Source organism: Peromyscus maniculatus, chromosome 13 (assembly GCF_049852395.1).
Source record: "Peromyscus maniculatus bairdii isolate BWxNUB_F1_BW_parent chromosome 13, HU_Pman_BW_mat_3.1, whole genome shotgun sequence".
Classification (NCBI taxonomy): Eukaryota; Metazoa; Chordata; class Mammalia; order Rodentia; family Cricetidae; genus Peromyscus; species Peromyscus maniculatus.
Window position 1 is genome coordinate 30333934 of NC_134864.1, and position 16889 is coordinate 30350822.

Below are 16889 nucleotides of genomic sequence, written 5' to 3' on the forward strand. Positions count from 1 at the left end.
CATAAAATGAATATACTAAAAGAAATGTTTCACAGGAAAGCTGTTTTATTGATATAAATCACAGAATAGGTACTATGAAAAAAATAATTTTTTAATATGTTGGGAGTTGAACTCAAGGCACAGGGCATACATGTCTGCCATGTAAAGCATTCTACTATTGAGCTTTATCTCCAGCCATCACACAAAGCTGAGCTTTACAATTCTATATGTTTCTTAGTCAGGTTTTTAGTCATAAGGATTATCTATGACAAGCAGCTTGAAAGAAACAGTAAATCATACATTAGGCTTGAGGAAATAACAAAGTGACACCAAGGTTACATAGGATAAAAGATATAGATGTGGTGATATTGTGTTCTCCAAAATATTGTGCACCCTAATAAACTTATCTGGGGTCAGAGAACAGAACAGCCACTAGACAGACATAGAGGGCAGAAAATGGTGGCACACACATCTTTAATCCTAGCAAATTCTGGAGGCAAAGATCCATCCGGATCTCTGTGAGTTCAAAGCCACACTGGAAACAGCCAGGCATGGCTTTAATCTTAGGAAGTGATGGCAGGAAGCAGAAAGTTAAATTACGGCATGAGGACCAGGAACTACAGCCTGGTTAAGCTTTTAGGATTTAGAGCAGCAGTTCCACTGAGATCCATTCGAATGAGGACACAGAGGCTTCCAGTCTAAGAAAACAGGATCAGCTGAGTAATCGGCGAGGTGAGGTGGCCTTGGCTTGTTCTGCTTCTCTGATCTTCCAGCATTCACCCCAATACCTGGCTTCTGGTTTGACTTTATTAATAAGACCTTTTAAGATTCGTGCTACATATAGATACAAACATTCTATACTGTGTTGTTTGGTGTTAGTGAACAAAAATATTCTAATGACTTTATGTTCTTTCTCTCACCTATAAGTATTACTGTATTACTTTCTTTATTATAGAGTTGCCATGGAGACCAGGTCAGGTACCATGCTTAAGTGCCTGCTACACATCTAAATCTGCCTTTTAAAAACTGTAGGAAAGTTGTCCTATTGTTAGGACATCTTTAAAATGTTAAAGCATCCATAAAAATGTTTTTAAAAAAAAACTAAAATTTTTTAGTACCTAAAATATGAACTATAAAACATTAAAATAATCTAAATAATACTAAATATTATTAATAGTCATAATTTCCCCTATACTTATTTGAATATGAATTCCTTTAATTCTTGCTAAGCAAATAGAGCCAGACAATTATGTCTTATGATGCCTATTATTGTATTAACTAATCCTTATTAAAAATGAGAACAGCATTATAGGATTATGCTTAATGAAATATAGGAAGACTTCCTTCCATGCAGAAGTTGCTGAAATGGAGGCCAGAGAAATCGTTCAGCAATTAAAAGTGGCAAGTGCTCTTATAGAGGACCCGAGTTCAGTGCCCAGCACCCACTCCAAGTAGCTCACAGCCTATGTCACTTCAACTCCAGTGGATCTGCTTGTTTTCTTGCTGCTGTAGATAGTAACCCTAACACCTAACCCCTAACCTAACATCCACGTGCAGGCACACACAAATACACATAATTAATAATAAATCTTAAAGTAAAACCAGAAGTTGATGATGTGATCAGGATGCTAAGCTCTGAGTTAATCATTACACTTTGTTCAGAAAAATGAAAACCGGGTTGATTTACAAAATACTGAATGAAAAGTGAGAACCGTTTTTACTTCGTTCCTGGATTTCTTTTTCTTTTCTTTTTCCTTTTATTTTATTTTACAATACCATTCAGTTCTACATATCAGCCACGGATTCCCTTGTTCTCCCCCCTCCTACCCCTCTCCTCTTCCCCCCAGACCACCCCCCATTCCTACCTCCTCCAGGGCAAAGCCCCTGCCCCCCGCCCCCCGAGGACTGAGATTGTCTTGGTAGACTCAGTCCAGGCAGGTCCAGTCCCCTCCTCCCAGACAGAGCCAAGGGACCCTGCATAAGCCCCAGGTTTCAAACAGCCAACTCATGCAATGAGCACAGGACCCAGTCCCACTGCCTGGATGCCTCCCAGACAGATGAAGCCAATCAACTGTCTCACCTATTCAGAGGGCCTGATCCAGTTGGGGGCCCCTCAGCCATTGGTTCACAGTTCACGTGTTTCCATTCATTTGGCTATTTGTCCCTGTGCTTTATCCAATCTTGGTTTCAACAATTTTCGCTCATATAAGTCCTCCTCTTTCTCACAAAAATACTCAATAAAATACTGGCAAACAGATTCCAAGAACACATCAAAACAATTATCCACCATAATCAAGTAGGCTTCATCCCAGGGATGCAAGGGTGGTTCAACATATGAAAGTCTGTCAATGTAATACACCATAACAAACTCAAAGAAGAAAACCACATGATCATCTCACTAGATGCAGAAAAGGCATTTGACAAAATCCAACACCCCTTCATGATAAAAGTCTTGGAGCGATCAGGAATACAGGGAACATACCTAAACATAATAAAGGCAATTTACAGCAAGCCAACAGCCAACATCAAATTAAATGGAGAGAAACACAAAGCAATTCCACTAAAATCAGGAATGAGGCAAGGCTGTCTGCTCTCCCCATACTTATTCAATATAGTACTTGAAGTTCTAGCCAGAGCAATAAGACAACATAAGGAGATTAAGGGGATACAAATTGGGAAGGAAGAAGTCAAGCTTTCCCTATTTGCAGATGACATGATAGTATACTTGAGTGACCCCAAAGATTCCACCCAGGAACCGGTAAAGCTTATAAACATAGCAAGATACAAGATCAACTCAAAAAAATCAGTAGCCCTCCTATATACAATGGACAAAGAAGCTGAAGGAAATCAGAGATACATCACCCTTAACAATAGCCACAAATGACATAAAATACCTTGGGGTAACACTAACCAAGCAAGTGAAGGACCTATATGACAAGAACTTTAAGTCCCTGAAAAAAGAAATTGAAGATGTCAGAAAATGGAAAGATCTCCCATGCTCATGGAGAGGCAGGACCAACATAGTAAAAATGGCAATCTTACCAAAAGCAATCTACAGATTTAATGCAATCCCCATCAAAATACCAACACAATTCTTCACAGACCTGGAAAGAATAATACTCGGCTTCATATAGAAAAACAAAAAACCCAGGATAGCCAAAAGAATCCTGTATAGTATGTTCCTGGATTTCTTAAAACTGAATGTTATCCCAATGCATGGTCTCTGTGTCTTTTCAGCAATTAATGTGAAACATACCAGATCTTGCCCTTTATGGTGATGATTACCAACTAAGGATTTACTCCCTTGATGCTCACACAGTAATCAAAAATATATAATACATAATGGAGTGTGTGTATGTGCGTGTGCGTGTGCGTGTGTGTGTGTGTGTGTACTGCAAAGTGTCTTATCCAGTTAGGAAAAGTTATCAGAAATCCATTTCCTTTTGCAGAACATTTTTTGTCTAGATAAAATAAATGTACGGTTTTAGCATTAATCTCAAAGCCCTATGCATTTTTTGTACATACACACACACACACACACACACACACACACACACACATCTCTATCTCTATCTATCTATCTATCTATCTATCTATCTATCTATCTATCTATCATCTATTTATCATCTGTCTGTCTGTCTGTCTGTCTGTCTGTCTGTCTCTCTCTCTCTCTCTCTCTCTCTCTCTCTCTCTATATATATATATATATATATATATATATAGAGAGAGAGAGAGAGATATCACAAATTCTTAGTGTTAATCCAGGGCTTAAGAAAAACACTTCAGCCATGTTAAAGGAAGATCTTTGTATTTGAAGTTGTTATGGTAGATTGTGTTTTATTTTCTCTAATTATTTTTGTCATATATTGTCACAGTGAAAAGTTCAGAAGCTATTTCCTGTTGTGAAATTTCCTGCCAGATCATAAAGCCTCAAAAACTAATTTTCTTTCTATTCCCCACACACTCAGATGTGTGTTTGTGTGTGTGTGTGTGTGTGTGTGTGTGTGTGTGTGTATGGGGGGTGAGCATACACACTAATTCTGTGTGTTTATATCTAGCTTCTGCCCAGAGATCTATAGTGATTACTCTGGTTTGTATTTTTTTCTTAAGTTTCCAGGTGGATTTGGATTTTTACATTAACCCTTCTCCAGGTAGTCACCTCTTACAAAAATGCAGTGTCCTTGTGGGACACTAGAGAACCCCCATAGCTCCCAATGGAAAACCTTACTTTAATCTTCGCATCAGCTAAGGAAAAACTGGCTTGGTTTTACCAGTTTCTTTTACAGAACATGATTTTTGAAGTTAATACAGAGAGCTATGCCCATACAAATGAACCCAGTTGTGACAGCACCAACAGTTTTTAAAACAAGCTGGAAGAAGCTCTGGGAGGCAGTAAGCGCTTTGATTGCCAATGCTGGGAAGAAATTAAATAACAACACTCACGGTTTATTTAGAAGATTAAAATCAGGGCATGAGGAATATTCCTGTTTGGATTACTCTACTTTGGTACCAGCACAGGGGTTCTGAAGCCTTTTGATTTCTAAATGAATTAAAGTATTACCTTCAAATACTCTTACAGACTCACTCCTTTGCTCCTTTTTTCCCCCTGAAAGCTAATTTTACTTTCTCTTCCTTTGTAGAAAAAAAATTAACTTTTTTTTTTTCGGAATAAACTGTAGGCTTGTTGCAATATTTAGTACATTATTAGGTTGTTCTTCTGAAAAATGATAAATTCCAAACCAAACCATTATACTCTTGATATTTAGACATTCCCAAGAAACTTTAGAAGCATTTATCATATGAAATTAAAGTGGTCCTGGTGATTTCTGTTTGAAATCCTTTTTTTTTTTTCATAAAGCTTAAGAAAATGATGAATATTCTGTACTTTCATTACATTTCAGGAGAATTGCCATGGGTAGATGGGAGAGCCGTCTTGTTAATCAACACAGCAGCCTGTAGGACCTTACACAGAAATCTCCAGTGTCCATCATACCAATTCCTCACAGCTGCAATACCCTGCTCTGCTACAGATGGCTGCAACATTTTTGATAAATCTCTTTATTATGTTCTTTATCTTTGAGAGACAATAAATGTAAACCTCAACATTGGAAAGGAAATAAAATGCCACATGGGAATGGTTTGAAAGCTGAACTCTGTACCAGGTGAGGATTAGGCTACAGTCATTAGTGATCCATATAATTTTATATTACTGGTGAAAGATTGGTGATGTTATTTAAAAATGTAAAAAGTGGCTCTGCAGACATGGCTCAGCAGTTAAGGTCGCTTGATGATTTTCTGGATGACATAGTTCAGTTTCTAGCATACACATGATACCTGACAACCATCAGTAATTCCAGCTTTAAGGAATCTAATGCCCTCCTCTGACCTCTAGAGGAACCAGTCACACATGGTACACATTCATACATTCAAGCCAAAGACTCATATACATAAAATTAAATATCTATCTAGAGACATGCACTCATTAAGAAAAATATAACTTTAACAAAACAAACATTTTTATGATTAATAGCGTAATTGTACTACCACAAAAATAATGTTTTCAAAATAAAACATGACATATAGTATGATGTACATGCTGTGAGCTACTTAAGACAGCAGTTAATAGATGAAATGATAAGTTTTATAACAAAAACTGGGAATTCAATTGTCAAAATCTGTCTTTCTGACAACTTGAGTTGGAACAGTTGGTCTCTTGTCCTCAGTCTGGGACTTAGGGCTTCTGGATTTTAGGTCTTCAAATTGATAGTATCCAGTTTTCCTGGGTTCAGAGTTTAGGGGTGGCAGATCATTATTGAACTGGAAAGAGAGAAAGAGAGGAATAGGGGGAGGGGCATGGGAGATAGGGAAGTGGGGAGAAGAATGAAGGGAGAAAGAGAGAGAGAGAGAAAGAAAATGACTCTGAATAATTATTCAAGAGACAGACACAGACAGTTACCACCTTTTCCACTACTACCAAGTTCATATGTTTACCCAAGATAGAGGATTTCCTACAGTAAATATTTTACTTCCTGGTTTTCTATGTGTGTTTGAAATGACAGAGGGATTTTTGTAATGCAGTAATTGCTATTCAAATGAGATTTAGGGGTTAGTGAAGAAAGAAGTCTTGGATGGATGTCTGACTGTCTTCCCCTTTACTACCTCTAGATTCTGTTTTCCTTTAGTAGGAAAAGAATACTTATGAACTCCTTTTTAAAAAAAATCTAGTTATCTTTATGGCTTTCCTCTAACATTTCATGTACTAGACCACCATATTTGATCAAGATTTTCAGTGACTTTGAGCATCTATCAAGCCAGTTCTGCATTTGCTAAAAGCACATCTATTAACAATGAATGGAGATTTCAGTGTCATCTTAGTACATTTATGTAATTCAGAACTCTCATCATACTAGTCATAATCAATAATTTTATTCAATTTTTTTTAAAAAATTGTAGAAGGAAATTGACTTTGGTGTGTAGTCACGAAATTGCTGGTCCTTTTGTAGTAGTTTGAAGCTTTAAAAAATATCACATGTGACATGGAGGATTAGATAATTTCTGTAAGTAATATACCTAAAATATTAGTAAATAAAGTGAGCAACCACCACCTGTACCCAATTCTGACATTCAACTATTATCATCCTTTATAAAGCATCTGTAGGATCGAATATATAGTGTTAATGATACTACTGTAGCTTCCACTAATTATGAAGACACTTTTGCTTTCTTTGAATGGATCTTCTGTCATTCCAATCTAAGCTTTGACAACTATAGGATGTGTGTTTATCTTAGTTGCTGATAGCCTTGTTTCAACGTGAATGTTTATAATATTGTAGGTGGTAAATCTTTAGTTAGTAAGTAATAAAAACCAAGTCTGTTTTATAACTACAAAGATCTAGAGTGTACTTAGTGTAGATTCTCAACCATTGAGTTAGAAACTCTGTGATAGGTACAGTTGTCCTATTTTATTAGATGAGAAAACTGAACTGCAAGTGATTAGGTTAAGCCATGCAGGTGGAAGAACTTCCACAAGAATGTCCTTTTTGGGTTTGTGCATTCATGACTTCACACACATCAGTCAGAGGAAGCACCATGAAAAGTTGGTTGTTCAAGTTCCTTACAGAGCCTTTCTTCCATGCTTCTGCCCCCTTTTGACATCACTCATTGTTGACAATTTTTACCTCCACTACTATCATTACTATCCATATAATCTCTAATGTTTCATTCATTGATTGAATATTTGTTGAGCTCTTACTGTGAGCCCTGTTCTGTCCTGAGAATTTCAATATTGCATAAAATGAGTCATATTTTGTCCTTGTCTTCATGGAACGTATAGTTTATGGTTTCAAGATTATAAGCAGTGGATTAAAATAGCCCCAAAGGCTTTGAAAGTCATGTCCATCACATAATCTTTTTCTTGGTAGTTTATTTTTTCAGGACAAGGAAAGGTGTTTAGTAGAATAAATCTGAGCAGTATCTGAAGCATGAACTGTGTGGTGTCTAAAATGACATAAATATTTTATAAGTAAGAAATGCTTAATTCAGTTCCCAATAGGTAGTTACTTATGTGAAGGGATTAAAAACTGAAGATGGAGACTCAAAAGAAAACTCCCCCAAATGGAGAAATAGTAACTATATATATGAGGGAGATAGAGATTGACAGAGAAAGAACATTTAACATCTTCTGCCTCAAATAGCATACTTTTCTGGAAGATCTATTCCTGAAAAGCTTCTTTACCTCATGCCCAACTTTGTTGTTCCTTGCTACTGCAGCCAGACACTGAGATCAGAAAATAAAGAGATGCCAATAAAAGGTACAGACATTTATTTGCATGGTTGCAATGCTATAAGCAACAAAGGAAAACATACCTGGCTGAAGTTGAGCAATTTTATACTTCCAGTTAGCAAAAATATTTTGTGGGGATACACTGTGATTAAGGACCAAGGTCTTTGTTGTCAACTGTGAAGCATCATAGGACTTTTTCTCTATTGTTTGTGAAATCTTCACTCCAATTCAGTTGCATTTGCATGGAGAATAAGCACAGAGTCAAAAAGTTTATAAATGAAAATGTACCAGAGACGTGAGAATTTGAAGAAAACCAAAGAACTGATTCATGACGACTTAGCTTCATGAAGGGATTCAGCTAATGTTTAGTTAGAAAGGAGAGGAAATTTATGAAACCAAAAAACAGAACTTCAGTCAGAACAAAAGATAGTAATTGAATACCTGTAAGGTATATCCGTTAGAATAGACGTTCCAGAAAACTCAGGGTAAGCATTGCATGGGGCTATAGTCTGGAGATGCTTGTTATAAAATGTCTAATATGATCCTTTATCAGTCTTACATAGATGGTTGCACAGAAGAGATCCAGGCATTCCCAGTTAATGTCTTTTATAATTTCGGAATAAAATCCATTTTAGGAATTAGGACAGATGGCTATCTTATAGAGTAGATTTCACATTTTTACTCCTGTCCCTACCTGTAGCAGAGAATTACAGCATTTACCCAGGTATTAATGGTATTAAAGCTTTGGAATGACAGTCCACTGGAAAGAGGCAGTGAATGAATGGGCTGTCTATTTTCTCTTCAAGCTATCAATTTGAATTCTATTCAGAAATTTGTACAGTCTCTCATTATGTGATATTCCTTTACTCTGTTCTTGAATAAAATCTATTCTCTGGGCTTGCTTCTTTCATTGCCTTAAAAGCCCTTTGCCAGGATTTTTATTTGCTCTATCCAATTTTTTATATCAAAGGTTTCGAGGATTTTTGATCTTTCACATAGTGACCTTTTCCATTTTGAAATATGTAATGAAGATAGTTCAGCTGCTAAAAGTTCTTAATATGCTGCAGAAAAAAAAAACAGTGAATCAGGTGGATGAGGCAAAATGTCTGGAAACATTCAAGGTTAAGTGAGGAGAGACACAGTAAAGAAAACAAGAAAAATATACAGAGTGGTCTTTTGAAAATGCAAGATGCTAAGTTTTAAGATGTTAAAATTCATGTTTGATCTTTCACTAATAAGTTAATTTAAATTTTAAACTTAGTTTTTCAGTATGAATTTAAAACTGAAATGGTGACCACCGTGATGCACCAGACACAGTGCAACTTTAAAGTGATAGACAATGATATAGAGCTTGTTTTACTCTGGATTCAGTAGTCATTATCAATTTACTCTATTGCTTATTTCCAGAATTAATTGCAAGCTCACTGGAATTAAAAATACTAAGAGATACAAAGGAAAGGATATACCACTGGCCTCATCTGTTGTTACTGTTATATTTCAAATCCTCTCTCTCTTACATACTCAAAGAACTGTTGACTTTATATACCATTCAATATTTGCTACTAAAAATCTTTAGCCTGATGAATATTGCTTCAAACAAATGGCTAACCAAGAAATGGTTTGGGTAAACAATTACCTTTTGATTTTCTGAACCATAAATCAAGACAACAGTTCAGTAAAGTAAGTTTATGAGACATATTGCAGTCCTGACAAACATAGGCAACTGATTAATATTCAGGTAACTTGACACCTGCAAAGAGTATTTGAAGAGTAGGAAGATTGTTACATCAAGTCAAAGCTGCACAAAATCATTCAATGATTTTCTCACCTAAATCAAATGCCATCATAGATTATATTTTAATTTGTTTCCCCTATTTGTCCTATTACTTTGTATGCCTTTTTGTTTCTAGGCAACCATAATAATGCTTCTTATTTTAAAAAGTCCCCCCCACCCTGTCAGCACAGGAATAATATTCTTTCAAGGGCTTGGAGGCCTCCCTGGAATTATGCAAAGTTAGAGAGAAATGGAAATCAGGAAGAAGACAAAAGTCAAATGCAATTATAATACTTTGTTTTGGATGCTATAGAGCAGAGACTGAAAAAATATGTAGCTTAAAAATGACAATGAACTCAATAATAATTTAGAAAGACAAAGAAGATAAAAGATCAATTTATTTTCAAGGAGAATCTATAATGAAACTCTGTTGGTCAAAGTCTGGGAAGATCTTAATGCTATTCAAGTTCCTCAAAGTATGTTAGAGAATATGGAGTGCTCACCTGAGAATAACTCTCACTAGAAGAGCCTCAGAGAATAGGACCAGCAGGAGTGCAATGTTTATCCTGGACAAAGGAAAACCTATAGAGTAAAATGTATTGCAAATCATATACACTATGATGAAAAGGGCATTAACTTACTTGCAGTTCACTTTCAGAGAAAGAATAATGATCACTGAGTATGAAATAAAAGTAGGAAATGTTTTTCATAACTTAATGAACTATTCCAACAAACATGATTAGCTCAGGGGATTGCACTGCATCCAAAAATAATGAAATTGGAGAAAGAAATGATTTAAGGTAAAAGTTTACTTTTGTGTGTGTGTCTGTACACCAGCATTGCTTTCTAGATGACAGGTTAGTTGCATTAAATTTATTATGCCACCAACAAGCTCTGATTGTTCTTAACCCTAATCATTTATTCTTCCTCTTTGCTTTTAAGCTCAGAAGCAATTATTCAGGCTAAATTTAAACACTGGTGACCCTTTTATATCTAGTATTTTATATCCAACACAACAGAAAACCCTATGGTATCACATACTGTTTTAGGTCCATTTTTTTATAAATATATCCATTATAAATAAATATATACTGCCAAATACACAAGTTCATGATGACACAGTGGCTTTTGAAAAAGTTTTAGCCTCGGTGGGAGACTTACAAGTGGATCTTATTTACAGATGTAGTGGTTAGAGACTATATGGGATGGATAAGGATATTTTTCTTTAATGAAGATATTAATGAGGGTCTGTAAGCTGGCAGAAATGTGAATGTGTACTTGTTTATAACAGTAAACAAAAGCATTATATGAAATAGTGACAGCTACTGGGAATATATTTTTTTCAGGTTGAGTCTGAAATATGCGGCCTTTCCCTGTCACAGTGCAAATCCCTAACTACTAACATAATATTAACGGCTTCCTCATTTGCTCATGTATTTCTCTGATGTTAGTAAAGAATCAGCATTGAAATATTGTTAAATGAGATGTCATGGAACAACAGTATGAGGGGCAACATGTCGGTGGACTTGCATTAAATTCCTGCTTTACTTTCAACTTTCCAACCAGTAACTTGCTTCTCACTAAGTAAAATGTTACTTGAGATATTCTGTCTTCTAGGAGGTGAATATAACGGGTTTGGTCAAATAATCTAAGTGGATACACAGCTCATGTTTGGTTCAAAATATATTCAGAGAGAAGTCAGAAATTACTTACTCAAGAGGATCTTCATGAATTTTACCCAGACCTGTCACCAAAAAAGCAAAATTTCTGCTCCCAGTCTGCTGAAAACTCTAGGTTAGTTTATTCAAAAGGCAGTCAGTGACAATGGAAATTTTGCACATTTCTCAGTTTAATATGATTACTGCTAACTGCATCTGGTTACTGAATATTTTAAAAGAATATAATAGAATAAACATTTTAATGATTTAAGTTCATTCAAGTGTAGATAATTCCACTAGGCTAGTAACTAGCTAAGTGGGCAGCTCAACTGAATTATTACTGTGTCACATTAGAATAAAACAGACCCCATAGCCTTGGAACTATCCAAAGAAGACAGTGTTCACTGGAGTTGCTTTCAAATCTGATCTGTATTTATATTTTAATAAGACCTTGTGAGGGGTTGAAATGGACAGCGAATGCAAAGTGAACGCATGCCCAGGGGAAGCTCTGAGAGGGTGCTGCATAATGACAGAGATCCTCTCCATGCTGTGCTTCAGCCGTGTGCTTTACCTGGCATTTATATAAATTAGGAAGGATCATTTTTTTTCATTAACCTTTTAAGTGAGGTCTACTGCATGTTTCTTCTGAACAGGAAGAAATACCATTATAACTTAAAGTAGCCAGTGCTTTAAAGGGCAAGCAATTAGAGGGTATAAGTATTGTGCCTTATCTAGTTCTTTGTAGGGAATCACACATTCAGGTTTTCAGTTTTGATCTCCATCAATGTGTTGGAAAAAGTTTAAAATGACTGTCTGCTTCAAAGAGATGAAAAGTTTGTGGTAATTTTAATAGCTTAATAAGAACTGGAAATAGAGTTTTTGAGGGATGCAACTATATTTTCCATAAATCAGTAATAAAAGCTGATAAAAAATACCTAATGATACTACATTTGTAATTAAACTTGCCATTTTCATTTTAGTTATTACAAAAATATGCATATGCTTTAATGTTGAGATATATTTCTGGGTTTAATTTAATAGGGGAGAATAATAATGAGGCACATTAACATGTGCACATACAAAATTTTCTATGATGGCCACAAAATCGAAACAGTTAACAAAAATAGTTGATAAGCTATACTTATAGTGTCAATATAATATCACAATTCAAAACACAAAAACGAGACAATTTATGATACATGTCCATATATTTTTCAAATTGTTAACATGAATCCCCACTTTGCATCTGGTATTCTGAAAATATGCAGAAAATCATGATCATTTCTGCCTTCAAGAAATTTACAACTTTGGAAGAATACATAAAACAATTATTAAATAACAATCCACTGCTCTTGTTATAGTGGAGGCCATACACAAGGGACATGATTGACTACTGAGGCAATCAGGGATTGTAGGGCACTCAAATAAAAATAGTTCCCCATGGGATATTTTCTGAATTCTGGTGCTCTCTGGACATTGAGAAACAAGGCCAATCATTTCCAAAAAGCAGAATGAGGATTCTGCAGTGATCTGAGGTTAGAGAAAGCATCATGTATTTGCAGCCCAGAGCATTTGGTCAGATTTTTGAGGATAAGGAAGTCAGAGTTCTCAAGGCTAGAGCTAAGTTTTCTGCATTTATCAGAGGGAGATGATGAACCTCAGGGCTCTACCTCCAATTGTACAGGGCCATCTAGAGAATCAGAGTCTGCAAAATAGAATAGCCTTAACCAACGTTACAACCAATCGCTACCCCATCTCAAACTCCTGTTGGATTAAGAATTTGATTGAGGAGTCAATATGCCTGCATAACCTAAGAGGTGAAGAGCCTTCTGAGTAGAAAACAGAATTTAATCCTGATTCCTTTTCACAAATCTTCAGGATTCAGAAAATATTTTCTAGACATTTGAAAATAGAAGTAAATGTGACCAGTAACAGAAAATAAAAGGGAAATCGATCCATATATTGACATTTGCAGACATATCTTTTAAATGAATGTGATTAATATGTTTAGAAACTCAGAGAGGGAGGAAAAAAAGAGTAGGGGCAGAGAAACAATATGGGAGAATGGTTGAAAGTATTTAATCTAAATTTGAAACCAATTATGTAAGTTTTCTAAAGTGAAATCATGTTGATATAGCTTGAGTACATTGGCTGAAGTTTATGTGTTGGAAATTTAATACAAGATGCGTCAGTGTTGAAAGTTGGGGCCTTCAAAGAGTAATTAGACCACTAGGTCCCTCATGTATGGATTACTGCTGTAACCAAAATGTGGACTAGTTATCAAGGAGATGGATTCTTGACGACAAATGGGGACCTGGAGCTCTTCCCCTGCTGTTCCTTTGCATCTTCTTACTCTCCTGTGATAGGGTGATGCTGTACAAAGACAAACACAAGACACGTCCCCCTGATCTTGCATTTCCTGTGTTTTAGAACAGTATGGAGTACATTTAACTTCCCTATTTCCCATGTATACCAGAGGAAAGAAAGAAGAATGATGGGCTTTATCCAGAGAGGGATGACTGGAAAGAATGGGAGGAGGAAGGAAAGAAGCAAATAAGAAAAAGTTAAATTCAGGTAAATGTATAGAAGTACAGACTAGAGGTGAACAAGAATAAGTACTGAATACACGTAAGAGTGGTTCAGTGTATCAGCTGCTGAAAGTAAGGGAAGAACACAACATGTGGAATCAAACAATCCAGAGATACAATGTATGGAAGAGCTGCAAGCCAAGAATCCTGAAGAATATGGTGAAAATGCTTGTTCTAATAAATTATTCTCAATACAGCACAGTTAAATTTTATAAAACATTGAAATGATCCATGGGTTTCATAAATATTGAAAAGACAATAGTACAAAAGAAGGTCCATGAATATGTTGTGAGTGACTCTATATACTAATATTTTCTCATTCATTGTGAAATGCACTTAGATAGTTGGAAACTATATGCAAAATTTTTAAAGAAAAAAAACTGAATTCAGTACAACAGTTCATCAAGGGAAAGGAATTTTGTATGTGACAAATTAAAGCTAAAAATTAAAAAGCTTTAAGGAGAGTAATGGAAGCTATGTGACCTCATGTATGAAATTCTTCTGTTTTTCAGATTTATTATTTTTAAATTATGAGCCGGGCGGTGGTGGCGCACGCCTTTAATCCCAGCACTCGGGAGGCAGAGGCAGGCAGATCTCTGTGAGTTCGAGGCCAGCCTGGTCTCCAAAGCGAGTTCCAGGAAAGGCGCAAAGCTACACAGAGAAACCCTGTCTCAAAAAACCAAAAAAAAAATATGTATATGAGTGTTTGTATAATTATAGGTACCTGCAGAGGCCAGAACTGTCAGATCACTTTAATCTGGAGTTATGGAGGACTGTGAGGTGCCCATTGTGGGTGCTGGGAACTGGACTCATGTCCTCTACAAGAAAGTGTGCATGCTTCGCTGCTTAGCTGTCTCTCCAGACCATGTTTAGAGAAATCTGTATAAATGCTTAGAACTCATTTATAAATATAACAACACTAAAATTAAGGATCACTGCTTATTATATGACACCATCCAGAAAGTGGTAAAGAAATATGATAAAGACAGGGCACGAGTCCTCTTTGGTTGCAGCATGAACAAACTATTTACAATTCATAAAAAACAAAAGAGGTTTATATCCAAATCCTTCTCCAGGGAGGAAAAGACGGGTAACCCAGAGGGAGAGTAGATAAGAGCTTAATTGATGACTTTAAAACCAAGAATATTAATGATGAAGGAAGAAAGAGAGAGAGAGACTAGGAAGCAGGAAGGAGAAGAAGAGGAGAAGGGGAGGGTTGATTCTCTACATAAACAACAACCAGTGAGATGGTAATTTTTAAATTACACATGTGAATTTGACTGTTCCCCATAAATAAATATAAATGTTGGTGGAGACAGATATGGAAACATTATAAAATAGACATGTGTATTGAAGCATTACGTAGCACCACAAGATATATACAAACCTATGTTTTGTATATCGTGTTTAAACTTAAATAGAGAACAAATATGAAAAGGGACAAAGCTGGAGTGAATTAGAATATCATAGACACAGGGCTCTTTTAGCATTAAGAGTAGATAAAATGAGGAAATGATTTCATATCTGCCAGAAGATATAGTTGTACAGTATCGAGTATTGTGATGTCTCTGGGGCAGCAAAAACACACACATACCATGGGCAAGCAGGAGAGGGTCACTTTAGAAACTTGTCATTGTCTAGTAGAGTTGACTAGAACATTGACTAGAATGATTGATTCAAACTCAGCATATGTCCTACAGTTAGGTGTTTTCATGAGGAGACACAGACTTCAGTGTTTAAAGCAAGTTTTTATCATATTATCACCATATCTTTCTCAAATTAAAGTATCAAGAATATCCTTCAAGACATTAACATGTAGTATTCATAAAAGAAGAATTAATGTCACTATCAAAATGAGTGTGTCTTAATAGAATATCAGGTTATATTTATGTCATGGAGATAAAACTGAGCCGTGTGCTTTAGGAACCCATTCAAACTGGTAAAGTGATAAGGAAAACAAAGGTACAATTATTCTCAAAATCATGATTGTTTTTGCTTTATGAAGAGAGTGAGACTTTGTGTTTTAGCCCAGGCTGGCCTTGAACTCACTATCTTGTGTCTCAGCCTCGAGAAGGCAGAGGTTCCTATCCACCACCACTCCTTACAAGGCTAGGACTTTTGATTAACTTGTTCTAGATTGTTACTAGTTTACTAGTTCTTGACTTGGATTGATGAAGGGACTCATAGGACTCCAGACTGAGTGTGAGCCAGCATATTATGTTAGAGATGAACATATGTGACAAGAAAGTTTGCAGTCAGGCCCTGTCCCTCAGCACAGCTCTGAGGGTCCTTTCTTGTAGCACAGGGTGCATTTTTGGAGTATGAACTTCAAAATAAATTCAAGGAACAGTTTCAAGCGAGCCTGGGACAACATTTATAGTTGAGTCTTTGTTTTGGGACTAAGGAGAAAACCCAGTCACATGGCTGCTTAGCAGGCTAAACATAATATTAAAATATTGAATATGGACAAGCTAGCCATAGGCTTAAGAAGGAATCTCTAAATAGCACATGATATCTCCAACCTGTCCGTTCTTTGTTATTGTAGTCACAGATCCGTGTTAGACTTCCCAATGTGCATCCTGCTATAAGGTAACCTTATTGTTCACAGGTTTCAGTATAAGAGTGTGTTGTTTGGGTGCATGTACAATTACACATACTTTTTAAAAAAAATTATTGAGTTATTGTGGCAACAGTTTTAGTCTTAGAGAAAGCATGGTAGAAAACAGAGTTATCAAACACAGATACCCACAGCCACACATTATACAGAGAGTGAGGGATCCTGAAACACTCATCCCTAAAGGAAAATGTCTTCACCAAATCACTCCCATCAGAGCTCAGCGAATCATGCAGAAGAGGAGGCAGAAAGAGTGTAAAAGCCAGAGGCAACTGAGGACACCAGGAGATGAGACCCTCTGAATCAACTTGATCAAAGCTCATAAGAACTCAGTGAGACTGAAGCAGAATGCACAGTGCCTTTATGGGTCTATACAGGTCCTCTGAATATATATGATGGCTTCCACTTGAGGGTTTTTATAACTTGCTGGTTCTTTAATTTTTATTATTTTTATTTATTCTTATCTCATATATTACATCCTGACCACAGTGTC